The following is a 15,867-nucleotide window of genomic DNA, read 5'->3' as shown; positions in this document are numbered from 1 at the left end:
GAAACCTGGCTGGTGTGCAAAGTACATTGTGAGTGGTCTAATTTAAGATTCAGGATGGTATTGAAATCTTCACCCACCAACACTCTACCCATTGTAGATTGTGAAAGTCTGGCGAAGAAGCATGTAAAGAACACACTTTGCGAAATGTTATGGAATGTTGTGCTAGAGAGCCACTCTGTATGATAAATCGACCATGGGATTCTAGAAAAGATATATTCACTGCAAGTGAGACAGAGTGACATATAAGAATCCCCATACCTTTAGTTTTTTGATGAGAGGTAATGTAGAAGGTGCGAGGGAAAGCCTTACATTTCAAATCCGTATGAATGTGGGTTTCTTGAAGCATCACAATATGTGCGTTCTGACTTTTGAGAGATTGGAGGAAAATCGTGAGCTTTTGAGGACTATTGAGTCTGTTACCAATTAAGGAGTGGCGTTGCAAAGTCATGGTGGTTTCCAAGGGAGCAATTAGCGCTGTAGTTCAAAGAGAAGTAGGTGGTGTAAGCGGAGACTGATCTGGAAGGGGAGGGGAGGGACGCGGACTTCGGGGATTAGCAAGCATGTAGGGGGGGGGGGCGGGGAGAAAAGAAAACTTGGCTGGCAGAGAATGTTATCCAAGGAAACAAAGCAGTGTATCCTGTGTAATTGGGGAAGTTGGGGGCGAGTGCCGAAACAAAGAGAACATCAGAGGAATCCCACTGAGAAATGTGTGCATAACATGTGAGTATGGAATGTAAAATACAAAAGGAGAACATATCAACATATTCAAACATCAATTGAGCAATTGGTAGCGTAACGGCAATACAGGCATTGCAAGGAAAACAGCTAACATGGGTTGAATACGAATTTCCAGCGGTAGATAGATAGATTTGTCAGTGTTTATCCTGTTGACACGACAATGGTGACAGGGAAAAGGTCAACAGCACCATTCTGTTGACATGCTTAAAATGTAGACATTGCGATTGTCAATAGTAGTAATGTTGACAGTCACAATAACTACATTAAACAAGCAATGCCAGCTCAAAAACAGTTGTAATAAATAAATAAAAACAGTAATAGATCTGAAAACTCCACCATCCATTTGAAAACACATGAAGACTTGTGATGGCAGCCGGCAGATGTGGTGGCAATACAGCCACCCGACGTGACAGCCACTGGCACACAAAGAGTTAAAACATAAAAAATGGACAGAACAAAAAAAAATGCTTACCCCTCCCCGTCCCCAATCAGATTAACCCTAGTGCTGCCAGCCTAGTGCTGGTACTAGCAAACTTGGGTGGCAAAAACCGTGGGGTCCCCCCGATTTTATTGGAACTAGCTAGGATGTGCCAATCAGGTCACTATAGTAGGAGAACCCGCAGCATGGGGTCCCCCTGACATAATGCCAACCAGCTCCAGGTTGGTGAGCATGGGGCTGGATTCCCTAGGTAGTTGGGATCCACAAAAAAAGACACCCCCTCCCCTCCCTAGAGGTACCGAGCCCTGTGCTGAAAGCTCTTCCCATACTCTTGGGTGGTAGCTGTGGGGTTATAAAATATAATTTGATATTAAAGACACCATTTTGTATTGGTGCGCTACAGGTCCCAGCAAGCCCAGGCTACCATTAACAGTTTGGGCATGCTGGTCCTTGTAGTACAAAGTAGTAGTACCCTCTCCTAAGAGACTTTGAGAAACATGAAGGCTACTGTTACAGGCCAGAAGTGCTACCCTTTTGGGAATACGGAAGACTTTACCATTCCATCAAACTTTCTGCATGTAGTACATGTGTGGTGCCCCAAAATCTGAGTACCCTGGGGTGTATCTATATGTTTTTAATTTGTTAATTTAATTTGTTAATTGTTAAAAGTGTTTATAAGGATTTAAATAGCAACAAGTCCACTATCTTTGGTAATAACTGTGAACTCCCAGAAGGCAGTGGGAAGAGGAAAGTTCTAGACTTCTGAGGGAGAGAGATCCCTGTGTCTGCATAGACTGAGAGAGAAAAATAGGGACAGAATGAAAATCGGACAAAGTGATATATAAACAGATTAAAAGTGAAGTAAGTGTAAGAAGAGAAGAAGATAAGAAGTGAGCCAAAGAGAGGTGTGAATAAAAAGGAAAGTACTGAAAACAAATAAGCAGTATAGAGATCTGTGACATCACACTAAACAGACTGAGCTATGTACTGAGAACAGTGTGAGAGGAGAGAAAATAAAGAGACTGTGTAATACAAAAGATCATCAGTTTATTTGGCATGAAAAAGTAATTTATGGGCCCCAACCACGTGCAGCACTTCTACTAAATTCCTGTGCACAGTTCAACCCAGGACTGAGTGTAAAATATGGTAACGTTACCAGGGATAATATTGGTGCACCAAATGTTTTAGATGATGTTAATGTTATGTGATTTACCTAAAAATTGATTTATTGTTATTATATGTTAAATGCTATTGTGCTCTATGTTGATCAAATGAGTGTTTTGACATTGCCATTGAGTTAAAGGGGTCAGTGGCGCGGTGGCTTACCAAAATTATCTTTACCGCATTATTAATAAACCCAAGTTATTTGACCAATCCTTGTCCCTCTCATTGAAGTATTTATCTCCTGACCACCGGATGTCCGAATAAAAAAGAACCTGACTCGTGTCTGGAGGACAAGGTAAGGGAAGGAAATCCCATCAGTACTCGACCACCACACATGCTGTGAAGCTGATAGCTGGCTACGACAATGAAACTGGTATATTCAAGACCCCATTGCTGGTACTGAAGGTCGGCCATGGCTCGCATAAGATTTTGAGCATTGGGGAATACCGAGCAATGAAGGAAGTTTGCACTGCTATAGTGGAAAATGGCAACTATAGGAAGATCCTTGAGGCAAGATGGAACGAGCTGATCTCATCCGCTGCCTTAGAAACTTGTCAAAATGGAACATGCCTCAGTTCATACCTTTCACTGTATATGTAAAAAAGATGCACTTGCATCTCGATAAGAAACATCTGGCATACCACAGCAATTTATCCACTGAGCCTTCACTTAAAAACTGGGCATTACTTGGAAAGGTCGCCCTGTAACATCGAGGGAAGGGGAAGTTTCCAAAATGCTGTCGACTATTTTTTTTGTCCAGAGATGTTTCTCCAAAAAGATGTTGCCATGGTGCTTTCTGAGTTTAAGAACAAACTCTGCTGACACTAGTATTAAAATCTGAGGAAAACTAGGTAGGAAAGTTCCAATCCTGACGACACCAGTGTCATGAACACACTCCCAGCTGCCATGACTTTGAGGGTGTTTGCTTTATGAGGTCACATGATTCCAGCCCGCAGTCTCTCTTTACCTATCACACAGGTTATAGACCTACTGAATCGCCCCCAAACAGCGCTCATACCTCACACACTTCAGGTTTGCCACCACCTATTGAATATGAGCATTAGGACTCCAATATACTGTCCCACACTGGCACACAAGGCTTCTAGCTGCTCACAGACTAGCAAGACCCACACCAGCGAACAAAGGGTTAACTCTTCACATCTCCAGACTGTTTCACAAATGTAAATGCAAGCACACAATAAGCTTGTTAATCAAATGTATCACAAATCACACACTGGCATTAAAAGGGTTAATTTAACTTGGTCGAGCTACTTCTTCTTAACAGGATAATGGATTCGTTAGAGTATCAAGGACGCAACATATTAAATTATAGATTTAATATACAAAAGTACAGGGCATACAGATATAAAAATAATTAATAAACAATTAATAGATTGAGATAACATATACAAGCAAAGCAGTTCAAAATAAAAGTGGTTACATTCAGAGTAGCACTACAATGAATTTGCATTTTCTGGCCAAGGGAAATTGGCTTGGAAGATCGACACCTTCTCAACACAGGTTTTTTAAGCAAAATTAATCTGGACAGTCTTCACAGGGGCAGTGTTAAATGCTAATAGAGGGGCAGGGATGTCCCCTGGGAGTCACTTAGGATTTGTTCAAAACGATTCCTAAAGTTTTGACCTAACTCCCCCTTCAATAAACCGGTCATAATCTCCGGCACATTTAAATACCAAACATTATGAAATTATGACAATGTGACATACCTTTTCCAAAGATATGTGATTATAACTGTTCCCGGATACCGCGAGTACCTGTCATTCACAACCCTGGTGTGATTTCTGCTCCTTGGTATGGAGTGGAACCCAGATTTCCCCAAAATATGAACTAAGAGGACATTTTCCTTTGAATCCCATTGTCAGGCGCCGTCTCCACACTGACCCTTGGTGCAGTAGACAGACGCCTGCACCTTCTCGACAGTCTCGTCCCGTTGCCTAGCAGCGGGACGCTATCTCCGCTCACCTGTTGGCAGTCAGCATGTCTGACCACCAAAATCTCCCTAACCCAATCAGGATGCACCTTATGGTATATAAAGCACCCTCTGACACATGTCTATTGCCAGAGTATTGGTTCACTCCTGCTCCAGCGCTTCCTGAGCTTCTGATCAAGTGTCCTTCAGTTCTGACTCGGCTTCCTGTTACTATTCTCCTGTGTTTCATTTTGGTACCTTTTGGTTGCTGCCTGACTGGTTTGACTATTTGGCTTGACCTGACATCTCTCTGGATCCTCCCTGTGTATTGCACTGCTCTGTTGGCTCTGACCTGGATTGCCTGACTACGCCTGGCTACTATTGTCGCTATACCGGTGACTGTCTTGGAGAACCGCCACCTGCGTACCCTCTGCTGCTAAACCCAAACTCCCTTGCGGGGGTCCCTAGTGAATACCGGGGGTACGTTAGACTTCACGCCTCCCTGTTCAGTTGCACCAATACCGGTTAGCGGCCATCTCTGCAATTCCGTGACACCCATATTTCTATATACCTGTATAAGCTTTCAAATGTGGCCTTTGTCTCCAAGATTCTCACGTAGGCATCTGGCTCTCTCATTTACATTTAGCGGTTCTTTGTGTTTACACTACCAATTGAAAGGAAATCAATTAGGAAGTGGAATACATGATCAAAAACAATGAATGTCTGTGATCTGCATATCTTAAGCAGGTCTCCTCACAAAAGGGTTTACTTAACCTAATTACCTCCTACAGGGCTAATTGTTTCCTTTTTAAAAACATTTGGTCAAACATTTATCTGAGTTGAAAATCAGGTTCATTTATGTATCAATGCAATATTTTATTTGGGCCCTGGCATCTAATATTCTATTTCATCATATCAGATTTATGCTATCATCCTGACAACCAGCAATGCAAAGTGCAATGAAACTTGCAGAGAAGTGTGAAAAATGTGGAGTGGCTGCTGAAAATGCCTGCTTCTTTGCCAGACCCACTGCTTTGTCACATTTCAGAGGCTCCGATTGCATATGCCTCTTTGTTCAGGAATGTGGAGCTAAAACTCCCCAAACACTGTCTTCCACAAAGTTTCAAAAGTGTGTTACCACTCTTTCAAAAGTTCTCAACCTAAGCGACAGAGAATTGGCTCAGTTGGCAGACTTTCTTGATAACGACATCAGGATGCACCTGCAGTATTACCACCTCCTAGAAGTTACCCTCCAACTCACAAAGATTAGCAAGCTTTTAATGGGAAAACTGGATGAATTCAAAGGCAAATATTTGGAAGGGAAGTACATTCATCCAGACGGTAGGTTCAAAATCTCATCTTCGATATGATTCAATTTTTACCTTCTAAATTGGTCTTTTTTATATCCTTACTTCTTTACAACCAGTCCGGCTACAGCGTGACTTTTAGGAACCCCTCTAGCCGGGACAGCACAACCCGGAGTCTGCTCTGCCAGTCAGGTGTTCACTGGAGCCCCTAGTGGTGGGGACAGACTTGGCCGCAGACTAGCAGAGGGTCGTGAAGTGCGTACCGACTAGGGAGAACTCATACACGTGCAATCAAACACAATATCCAAAGGACAGGAGCAAGGAGCAGAGCAGGTCAGCAGACTGGTAACAGAAGCTATAACTGGCAGTGAAGCAGCAGACCTCACTACCTTAAGTACCCAGATGGACCAATCAGGGCTTGCCCCTGGATTGTGCACATTTGCAGGCTAATTGCCTGCTATACCAAACACCAATCAGGGCTTGGCCCTGGCATACACAGTTGCAGGCTAATGCCTGCTAATTTAGCCCACAGGCTGAATCTAATTGTTTAACAATATGCGCGTGCACACCTGGCTGCTGGGACGCCGCGCTGAAGAAGCGTCCGGCCGTTGCCTTGGCAACGGTCGGGCGCTGGGAGGAAGTGACGTCCCGGTCATCAAGGTGACGGCCAGGACGTCAGAGGGCACAGGAAGCGAGCGGCGGCGGCTGTGGATACCGCCGCAGCTCGTGACAGTGACGAGTCAGATGATGAGCAATTCCTTGAACCAGAGAGATAAGTGGGCATGTATTCGGTCGACACTTACCTATCAGAAGGGAGACGATATAAGGATCCAGCAACATGAGACCAAATCACTACCAAGGCTTCCAAAGGTTGGTGTAGTACATTGTTTTTCTACTCAAAGTATGTGGTTTTCTCTGTTTTTCGCAGCTTCATCTGTAAAGTACAATTCTGCTTTCTTTCAGGTCATAAAGAAGTGCAAGAAAAAACCTTGGACAGAGAGGAGGTCATCATCATCATCGTCATCACCATTTATTTATATATCAAAGCTGTGGAGAAGCACATTGTTTTATTAATGTTGCGTTTATTCAGACATGCAGGGTGCCCAGAAAGCATGTTTGCATCGTATGCATCATGGCTGCAATATTCACACTGAGAGATGGGAACTAATTAACTGAGAAATTCTTCATAAAGTACCAGATAACAGCTATAAAGAGAAATAAAAGCATACTTGCCAACTCTCCCGGAATTTCGGGTCAGTCTCCCGGGCTCCCGGGCGAGCTGGCATTTCTCCAGCATCCTGGATTTCACAGAGAATCGTGTCATTTGACGTGATTCTCAGTGATTCACGCCATTTTGGAGGGCGGGAGGGGGCGGGGCGAGGCCAATTGTGTCACTTTGGCCCCGCGACGGCAATTACGGTTTTGCGGGGGGCGGGGCCAAAATGACGCGATTGGCCTCGCCCTTCCCGCCCTCCAGTCACGCCCCCTCTCCCGGGAGTTGGCAAGTATGAATAAAAGTAGTTGACTAGCCATGGCTAGGTGTTGGTGTATGCCTGTGTATGGATGTCCTTAGATGGCCAGAATACATTTAACTGCTCCATAAGACAGTGAAGTGTCAATCTTTTGGTCTAGGTCAAACTGAAATTCTCAAGTGATGGTAATAGTGATAAAAAGCTCCTAAACATAGTCATTTAATTGTCCTGTTGATAGGACAGGAAAGGGGTGTCTATAAGATTAAGAGACAATATTGTCTAATCTGTCCACAGCACAGGGGAACTGTGGCCATTTTCTTGTAGCACACCAGTAAGGATCTGTGAGCTGAAGAGTGGTGGCCATTTTCTTGTAGTGCACCTCTAAGGATCTGGATGCTGGACACCAGTGCTCATTTTGCTGTAATACAGACCTTTTTCCTGCTAGATAACAGCACTGACTATGCCATCTCAATAGGCTAAATGTTTTACAGGCACAGTAGTGAGGAGCAGTAAGTGTAAAGAGCCTCTTAAAGAAGCTGACCATCTGTCACACATTTTCTAGGAGGGGTGAGAGAGTGTGGCAAAAGACCACTATAAGCAAGTAACCTCATATGGAGCCCCCTGAGAAGTGCCCCTGTAGTAAGGAGGGGGGAGTCACTGCAGAGACACCGTGGTTATCACAAGGAGCAGAAGGAGGGGGGTAGTTCCCACTATATTAGAGGTCCCTTGTAAAGTGCTCCCATACCACTTGGTTGCTGTGTCCATGCAGCATGGCTACTCAAGAGGGAAACAGTCTAGAGGGTGAGCAGGAGAGAGAACCCTGTGACAATGGACATTCATTTGCATGAACAAAGTCCCTGATTACTATTGGAGTAGGGAAAGGGACTATGTCTACATGCTAATGCCACTGGTATGAACTGGCAGACTGGAGGAAGTTTTTGAATAAAGTTTTTTATATATTTTGTTTCATCATGAGATGGTTTGGCAAAAACAGTTTTTTTAGACTTTTTACTACACTTATAGTCTGTACTACTCACAACACTAGTGTCCACTTCATGGTAAACCTGTGATAAACACCCCAGTATTTGGGGGGAGCTCTGGTCTTATATTACCCATACCTACCAGCTAAAAGCTGCCCATGGTAAATATAGTGTATTAAAGAATGACTGCATACACTCAATAATAGACTGAGACCTGCTGCACAGGCTGTGGTTTGTTAGTTTCAACAGCATACAAACAAGAAGTAAAGTGAGACTTTTGTTACAACATAGCTGATTCAATAAAATAGTTTTAAACTAGCTTAACAAAAATTCAACATGAGAAAGACTGCAGATTCATCATTCACAATTCTAGCACAGAAAGCTCCCCTTTTTGTATACATGGTAGAAAAAAAAACACCCAGTTCTTCTTGTAAACAAGGTCCCCGTAAAAATATAGTCATACACCCAAACTCTGCCACTTCCACACACGTGTGAATATCAGGTCATTTTGCAAGGTGTGGGGATATACTAAACCCGGAATGCCCACCTAAAAGCATTTATATATCTTGTCCTGCAACATAAAATCTAGATTTTGTATGTGGTTGAGGCACTTTCCTCCACTAAGCCCTCCCATCAGGAGAAGCAACATTTTACACCCACTACAGTCAACACCAAATTGACATGCTAAGCCATACATAAACCCATACAAAATAGAGGCATGCTGTTATAAAACTGCATTTGAACCATGGATATCAAGGAATTCACAGGGACGGGTGGACTCCTTGCAGTCTGCCTGGTTTGACTCCACCCACCACGGAGGCACAGAGTCTAACGAGGTGAAAGTTCTTCGACAGGGACTCTTGCAAGGAGGTTTGGGACTCACTGCTTCACTCTGCAGGTTGCGATTCTCCAAATTGCCACCAGGCGACAGTGGCAGAAGTAGATGTTGTAAGCCAACAAGAAGAGACCAGAATAGAAGTGGATACAGGATACCAGGATTAGCAGAGAAGCATATAGCACTGAATACCAGGATCTGCTGAATACGAACGAACACAAGATACCAAGATTAGCTGAGAAGCATAAAGCGCTGGATACCAGGACCTGATGAAAAGGTTTGAATACAGGATAGCCAGATACCAGGATTAATTGAGAAACATTTTGTGCTGGATACCAGGACCTGATGAATAGACACAGATACAGAATACCAAGATTAGCTGAGAAGCATGAAGCGCTGGATACTAGGACCTGATGAATAGGAATGAACACAGAATACCAGGCTTAGCTGAGAAGCATAAAAAGCTGGATACCAGGACCTGATGAATAGGTTTGAATATAGGATAGTCGGATACCAGGAGTAGCTGAGAAATATATTGTGCTGGATACCAGGACCTGATGAATAGGTACAGATACAGGATCAGGGCCGCTGAGAGGGGGGGGGGGAGCGGGTACATTTTACCCGGGCTTGCCAGGGGGCCCGGGCCGGGCCCTCGGTTATAATTTTTAATTTTTCTTTTTTTTTTTCAATCTTGCGTTTTTTTTAATGTATTTTTTTTTTTTTTGCGGCTGGGGGGGAGGTCGGTTCGTTGGTGGGGGGAGCTGGAACAATAAAACAAGAAAAAAAGAAAAATACTCACGTGACCGCGGCGCCGCGTCCCTCCTCTTCTCCATTCACACTGACTGCCGGGCGTGACATCATCAAGTCACGCCCATCAGTCAGTGAGGAGCGCTGAGAATAAATAAAAAAGGGGAGAGAAACAATAAATACAAAAGGGGAGAGAAACAATAAATAAAAAAGGGGAGTGAAACATAGAATAAAAAAGGGGAGAGAAACAGAATAAATAAAAAAGGGGAGAGAAGCACAGAGTTAAAAAAAAAAAAAAAGGGGGAGAGAAACAGAATAAATAAAAAAGTGGAGAGAAACATAAAATAAATTAAAAAGGGGAGAGAAACATAGAATAAATAAAAAAGTGGAGAGAACCACCGAATAAATAAAAAAGGGGAGAGAAGCACAGAGTTAAAATAAAAAGGGGAGAGGCACATTTAATAGTGGGGACTATTAATTTAAGATGGGGTGGTTTGGGGGCTATTGAATATGGGGGTGAGTTTAGGGAGAATGAGGTATTTTTATTAAATGTGACTATGAATTTATTAATGGCAGTGATGGTTGCGGGAAATAGGTATTGGTAGGTTGTTTGCAGGAAGGGAAATAGGTTTATTTATTAAATGTGAATACTATTATTTTAATGTTGAGGCTGGAGGAAGGCCTAATTATTAATCGTGGGTGCTATTGATTTAACGCCGGGGCTGACTGTAATTTTCTAAATGTAGGCATTTTTTTCCCCAAATAGGTCCTCCAACATTTCAGGATCCCGACAAGCCACAACTAAAGAAAGCAGCAGTCACAGGTGGAGAAAGTGAGAAGAACAGGTAGGAGAGAGCAGCAGAGTGTGTGAAATGTTGTGATTCTAGTAGGGACAATGGGAATTTTTGGTAAGTGTTGTGCCCAATGTAAGGTGCAGGCAAAGACTGAACTGTTTGTGTACACACTGCATTCTTTGTATACTACACTGTGGTGCTAGATGTCTTAAAAGTCAGGAGTGCTGGGACATATGTGACGCTCTGGTGAATTCAAGACCTAGTGATTTTGATGTGCTAGCCACGCCCCAATGGCCCCATGAATTTGTTGTACCCAGGCCCTGAATTCCTCTTGGCAGCCATGTACAGGATACCAGGATTAGATGAAAAGCATATGGTACTGGATACCAGGACCTGAGGAATAGGCTGTCACTCACCGGACCATGAGTGCCTCTGCGCTGGTGCGTGGTTCTCTTACCTTCCTGCCGGCGCCTGTCCTGAGCCGCGGCCGTCCGCCATCTTGATGGTCTGCGCATGCGCAGGATCCATGAACTCTTATGACTTTGCCTTTAACCTAATTGGTGGATCAATCACCTCTCCCTATTTAAGGCACCTGTGGCCATGGTATCGTTGCCTGATCTTGAGTCTCATTCCCTGTGAGTCTCTGAGGGTGTCTCCTGTGTCCTGCTCGTATCTTCAGTTTCCTGCTGGATTACCTGCTCTGCTCATCGGCGGTTCCCATACCCGCTACTGACTCCCGTGTCCTGCTCGTGTCTTCAGCTGTCTGCTGGATTACTTGCTCTGCTCATCGGTGGTTCCCATACCCGCTACTGACTCCTGTGTCCTGCTCGTATCTTCAGCTGTCTGCTGGATTACCTGCTCTGCTCACCTGCGGTTCCCATACCCGCTACAGTCTCTCAGCTCTCCTGCTGTGCCTGCATATCCTCGTTGGACAAGCTTCTCTACTCAGCAGCGGTATCCATACCCGCTATAGACTATTAGCCGTTATGCTGCATATCTGTTTGGGACTAGCTCCTCTGCTCTCCAATTGTATTTATACAGTTACAGACTCTTATCACTCCTCCACTTATCCGCACCTGGACAAGTCCTCACCTCATCTCAGCAGTGGTACAACTTGCTATACGCAGACCACTGACTCTCCCGCTACCTACCTGCACCTGGACAAGTCTTCCCTTCACAGCAGTGGTACAACTTGCTATACGCAGACCAATGACTCTCCCGCTACCTAGCTGCACCTGGACAAGTCTTCCCTTCACAGCAGTGGTACAACTTGCTATATGCAGACCACTGACTCTCCCGCTACCTACCTGCACCTGGACAAGTCTTCCCTTCACAGCAGTGGTAAAACTTGCTGTCCGCAGGCCACTGACTCTCCCGTTACCTTCCTTCACCTGTTCACGTCCACTCTACTCTCCTACCAGTACAGCTGCAAGTCGCTGACTCTCCTACCAGTATAGCTGCAAGTCACTGACTCTCATCTATTCCATTGGCATTCTCTCTCCATCTGCTGTTATATACGTTCCTACTATTCACCCTACTGCCCAGAGGACCGCTGTGTAAACCCCGCCCCTCTGGTAAGCATTATCAACTGGTGAATCCTGGGCAGAACTCCTAGTGCCCGTGACATAGGCATGGATACAGGATACCAGGATACCAATGGAATACAGAGGAGCCAAATAATCTAGCAATTTAACAGACTACAGGATATGAAGATCTGGCACCATATTGTTAGAACAGGTGCCTTAAATAGTTTGGAGAATGAGGGAGAGTGCCAGGCAATCAGGCAATGGCTGAATAGGCAAAGTTATACATGCGCAGACCCAACATCCAAGATGACATCTGCCATCAGAGCACAGAGAGTTACAGCAAGGTAACCCGACTGAGGAGGTCAGGCCTGTGCACCAGACCCCAGTAAGTCAGCCAAAGGGTCCTGCATGTGGCAGTGAGTCAAAGAAGAAAACTCTAAATGGCATTTTATGTGCCCTTTCCATTTTGTGAAGAGCTACTTTATTTAATCAGTAACATATGTATCTGTATCTCACAATAAACAACATTAACTAGACAGAGAGATTCATAGTTAATGTTATATACAACTTCACGCTCTTATTGATTATTTTCATTCTGTCAGAGGCATAGATAGAACTAGAGAGGCAGCAAGGGTACACAAAGGGTGACTTTGCTGAAACCATCACAACAAATAACATCAATGATATAAAAAAAACTTGTGGATGACATCACATGTGATTTGCCACAAAATTACATCAAAATACATGACCAAGTACATGAGTACTACTATATACGCAACACAACATATATGACTGAGGATATTAATCTAGTTCAAATCACAATGGGTTAACTGATAACATATCCATTTCCCTTATACCTGAATTCTGTGTCCATAGAAAGCAGGGTGATACTTGAACAGGACCGCTGCCAGGGGAGAGCTAACAAATTTCAGCCCGGGGGCAAGACTTGACTCAGCAGCCTATTTTAAAGGGAAAAATGCAGATAGCCCAGTGGCCCAGTCCAAGGTAGCCCACTATTGGACCAGCCCGGGGGGCATATCCCCCCTGTCCCCCAGCCCAGCCTGCCCTTGACCACTGTTTAGCTGGCAGTAGGAGTAAGCGAAACCTCAATCCACTGGACTCTGTCCCAGAAGGATGCCCCAGGAACAGGCTTGAGTAGAATGGTATTTGTGGTGATATGTCCCATTTACATTGTACTACTGTGTTACAGTGTGATTGCTTACTTATTCCTAAAAAAAACTATAGCTGTTTTGATGAACACTGTTAAATAAATACATGTTTATTTATTTTTTAGATATTTGCCTGGGTGTGAAAATACTTACCTGCATCCACAGAACTGGGATGGTGATGTGTTTATTCATGGTAAAAAAGTTTATAAATAAAAATAACACACACAATGTGCAATAACATTCAGGTCACTACTTTCTAGTGATGTCAAAAATGCTGCCTATGAGACTAAAAGCATCAATCTACTAACAGCTGTATTAAATCAGTGCTTATAAAAGTAGATTGGAATTACTCCAAGAGAGTGTCCTAAAGAACATTTGCTAAATATTAGCTTTATGGCATGACATAATGTCCTTTAAAGTCAAGATCAAATAAATGATTATAATCTGTTGTAATTATAAATCAGGGTTGTGATATACGTATCTTTTTTGTTACTGTAAATCATTCGTTATGAGTGCAGTCTTATGGGTGTCAGAGTATAGTAATGATGCACCCTCTTTCTTTTGCTCTCCTTAGCTCCAGCTAGATGGTGGGTGTAGCCATTAAAGGACCAGAAGGACAAGCATATGCAGGTTTTCAACACAATGGGCCTGATAAATTAAGGAAAGTTAAGCAAAAAAAGTAGAGTAAGTTTTCTTACTCAAGTTTTCTGGACAAAACCATGTTGCAGTGCAAGGGGTGCAAATTGGTTTATTATGTTGCAGATAAGGAAAATACTGGGTGTTTTTTCATGTAGCACACAAATAACACATGTCTGCAAAAAAAAATTTTGGACAGCTGTTTTGGTTTAGTTGACTGATTCTTACGTTTTTTGGTGTGCTGAATCCAAAAATGACAGCCGTCTTGTCCTGGGACGTCGGGTTTTCGAACAAACGGGTGGTCATCGTTTAAAAAAATCTCTTTACGCATATATTTTATTTACATGAAAAATATTAACTCATTTGCACAGGTGAAGACAAAATGAACACCACACAAGTAGATTGCTTGTGAAATCGTCTTTTTTTAAACTCTAAACCTCTTTTTTGAGCTTTTCTCTTGTAGGTGGCTTTCGGAAGATCCCTGTACAACATCCAGCAGTAGTCAGCCACTCCATTTCCCTTGATACCGTCTTTCCATTTCTTTTATATCTTGATGGAAACGTTCTCCCTGCTCTTCACTCACTGCTCCCAAATTTTCAGGAAAATAGTCAAGGTGTGAGTTGAGAAAATGGACTTTTAAGCTCATGGAGCAACCAAGCTTGTGGAACGCTTTCAACATTGTTTCCACCATTTCCTTGTAATTTGGGTCCTTTTGGTTTCCCAAAAAGTTTTTTATGACCACAGTAAAGGCAACCCACGTTTTTTTTTGAGTTGGAGTCATTGAACTAATGAAGTCTTTGTCGGATATGAGTTTTCTAATATCCAACTCCAAGTTCCCATAAGTCTCCTTCAAGTACACCGATTGAGCAACAGGAATGGACGCATAATGGCCACCATTGTGAAGTAAAACTGCTTTTAAGCTTCTTTTGGAAGAGTCAATGAAAAGCCTCCATTCAGAAGAATCATACTGAATGTGGAACTGAGCCATCAACCCGTCTAAATCACCATGAACTCTCCACATATAAAACAGAAGCTGTCAGACAAATTTACACACTTTCTTGGAGGCATTGCACTAATCTTGAACCACACAGACAATAGCAGGATGACGACTGAAATGAACAACAAGATTGTGGAGGAATCAGAGAACAAGTTAATGCATGAAAGAACATGTCCGGGCAGGCCCTAGAAAGCACACTCAACAATGCAGTGATCACCATCAGGACCAATAAATATGTATTTTCATATTTTTGGGAGCACTGGCAGTGAAAATAAATTTGTTTTTCCATGTTCAGTTGTTTCTCCCCAAGTATGATGAATTTGAAATTTAGCGATTTCCAGCTACCTGTTTGACCAAGGCACATTTCGATTGTGAAAAAACCTGACGTCCCAGGAAAAAACGGTGGTCATTTTCGAATTCAGCGCACCAAAAAACATAAGAATCAGATACAATTATGAAAACAGCTTTTTGGTTGCAGACCTGTGTAATTGATAGTTTATTTGTACACTGAAATTTAAAGTTGATCTAGGACATGTCTTACCCCAAATATAAATCTGTCATCACATTTTAAATTTACCTCCGCCTCCAATGCAACATAGTTTTGCCTTATTTGCTTACTTTTGCTTAACTTTCCTTAATGAATCAGGCCCAGTGTCTACTAAGGGTGATCACAGGTGTTGTCACGTGGTGCATTGCAAAAGATGAACAGCAAGTTGGGCGCCAGATCATTTCTTGTTTCAGAATGAACATTTTATTTACACTCCTCCTCCAGCACAGATCTTAAATGATTGCAGTGATGTATCAAATACACAAAACGTCAATCACCTCCTGCACAGTTCGTATCGGTTACACTCACAGCTTAGTATCTCTAAAATCCTCCAGCACAATTCTTAAGCAGATGTTAAATTGCTAACATAGCAGTACAGTCAGGGCCGGTGCAAGGTTTCTCGGCACCCTAGGCAAAATTTTAAACTAACGCCCCCTCCCCCCTCCTGCCGCGACTCACCAAATACCCACTTCCCAGACCCTCACACACTACACTTTTGTTACAAAAAAAAAAAAAGATAAGCCTTACCTCCTCCAGCGGTCTGGCTGCAGTGATGTTTCATGTAGAACGCTGTCCAGACTCCACT

Source organism: Mixophyes fleayi, chromosome 4 (genome assembly GCF_038048845.1).
Source record: "Mixophyes fleayi isolate aMixFle1 chromosome 4, aMixFle1.hap1, whole genome shotgun sequence".
Lineage (NCBI taxonomy): Eukaryota > Metazoa > Chordata > Amphibia > Anura > Limnodynastidae > Mixophyes > Mixophyes fleayi.
The sequence above is the reverse complement of the archived record's forward strand: the minus strand, read 5'-3'. Positions refer to the sequence as shown.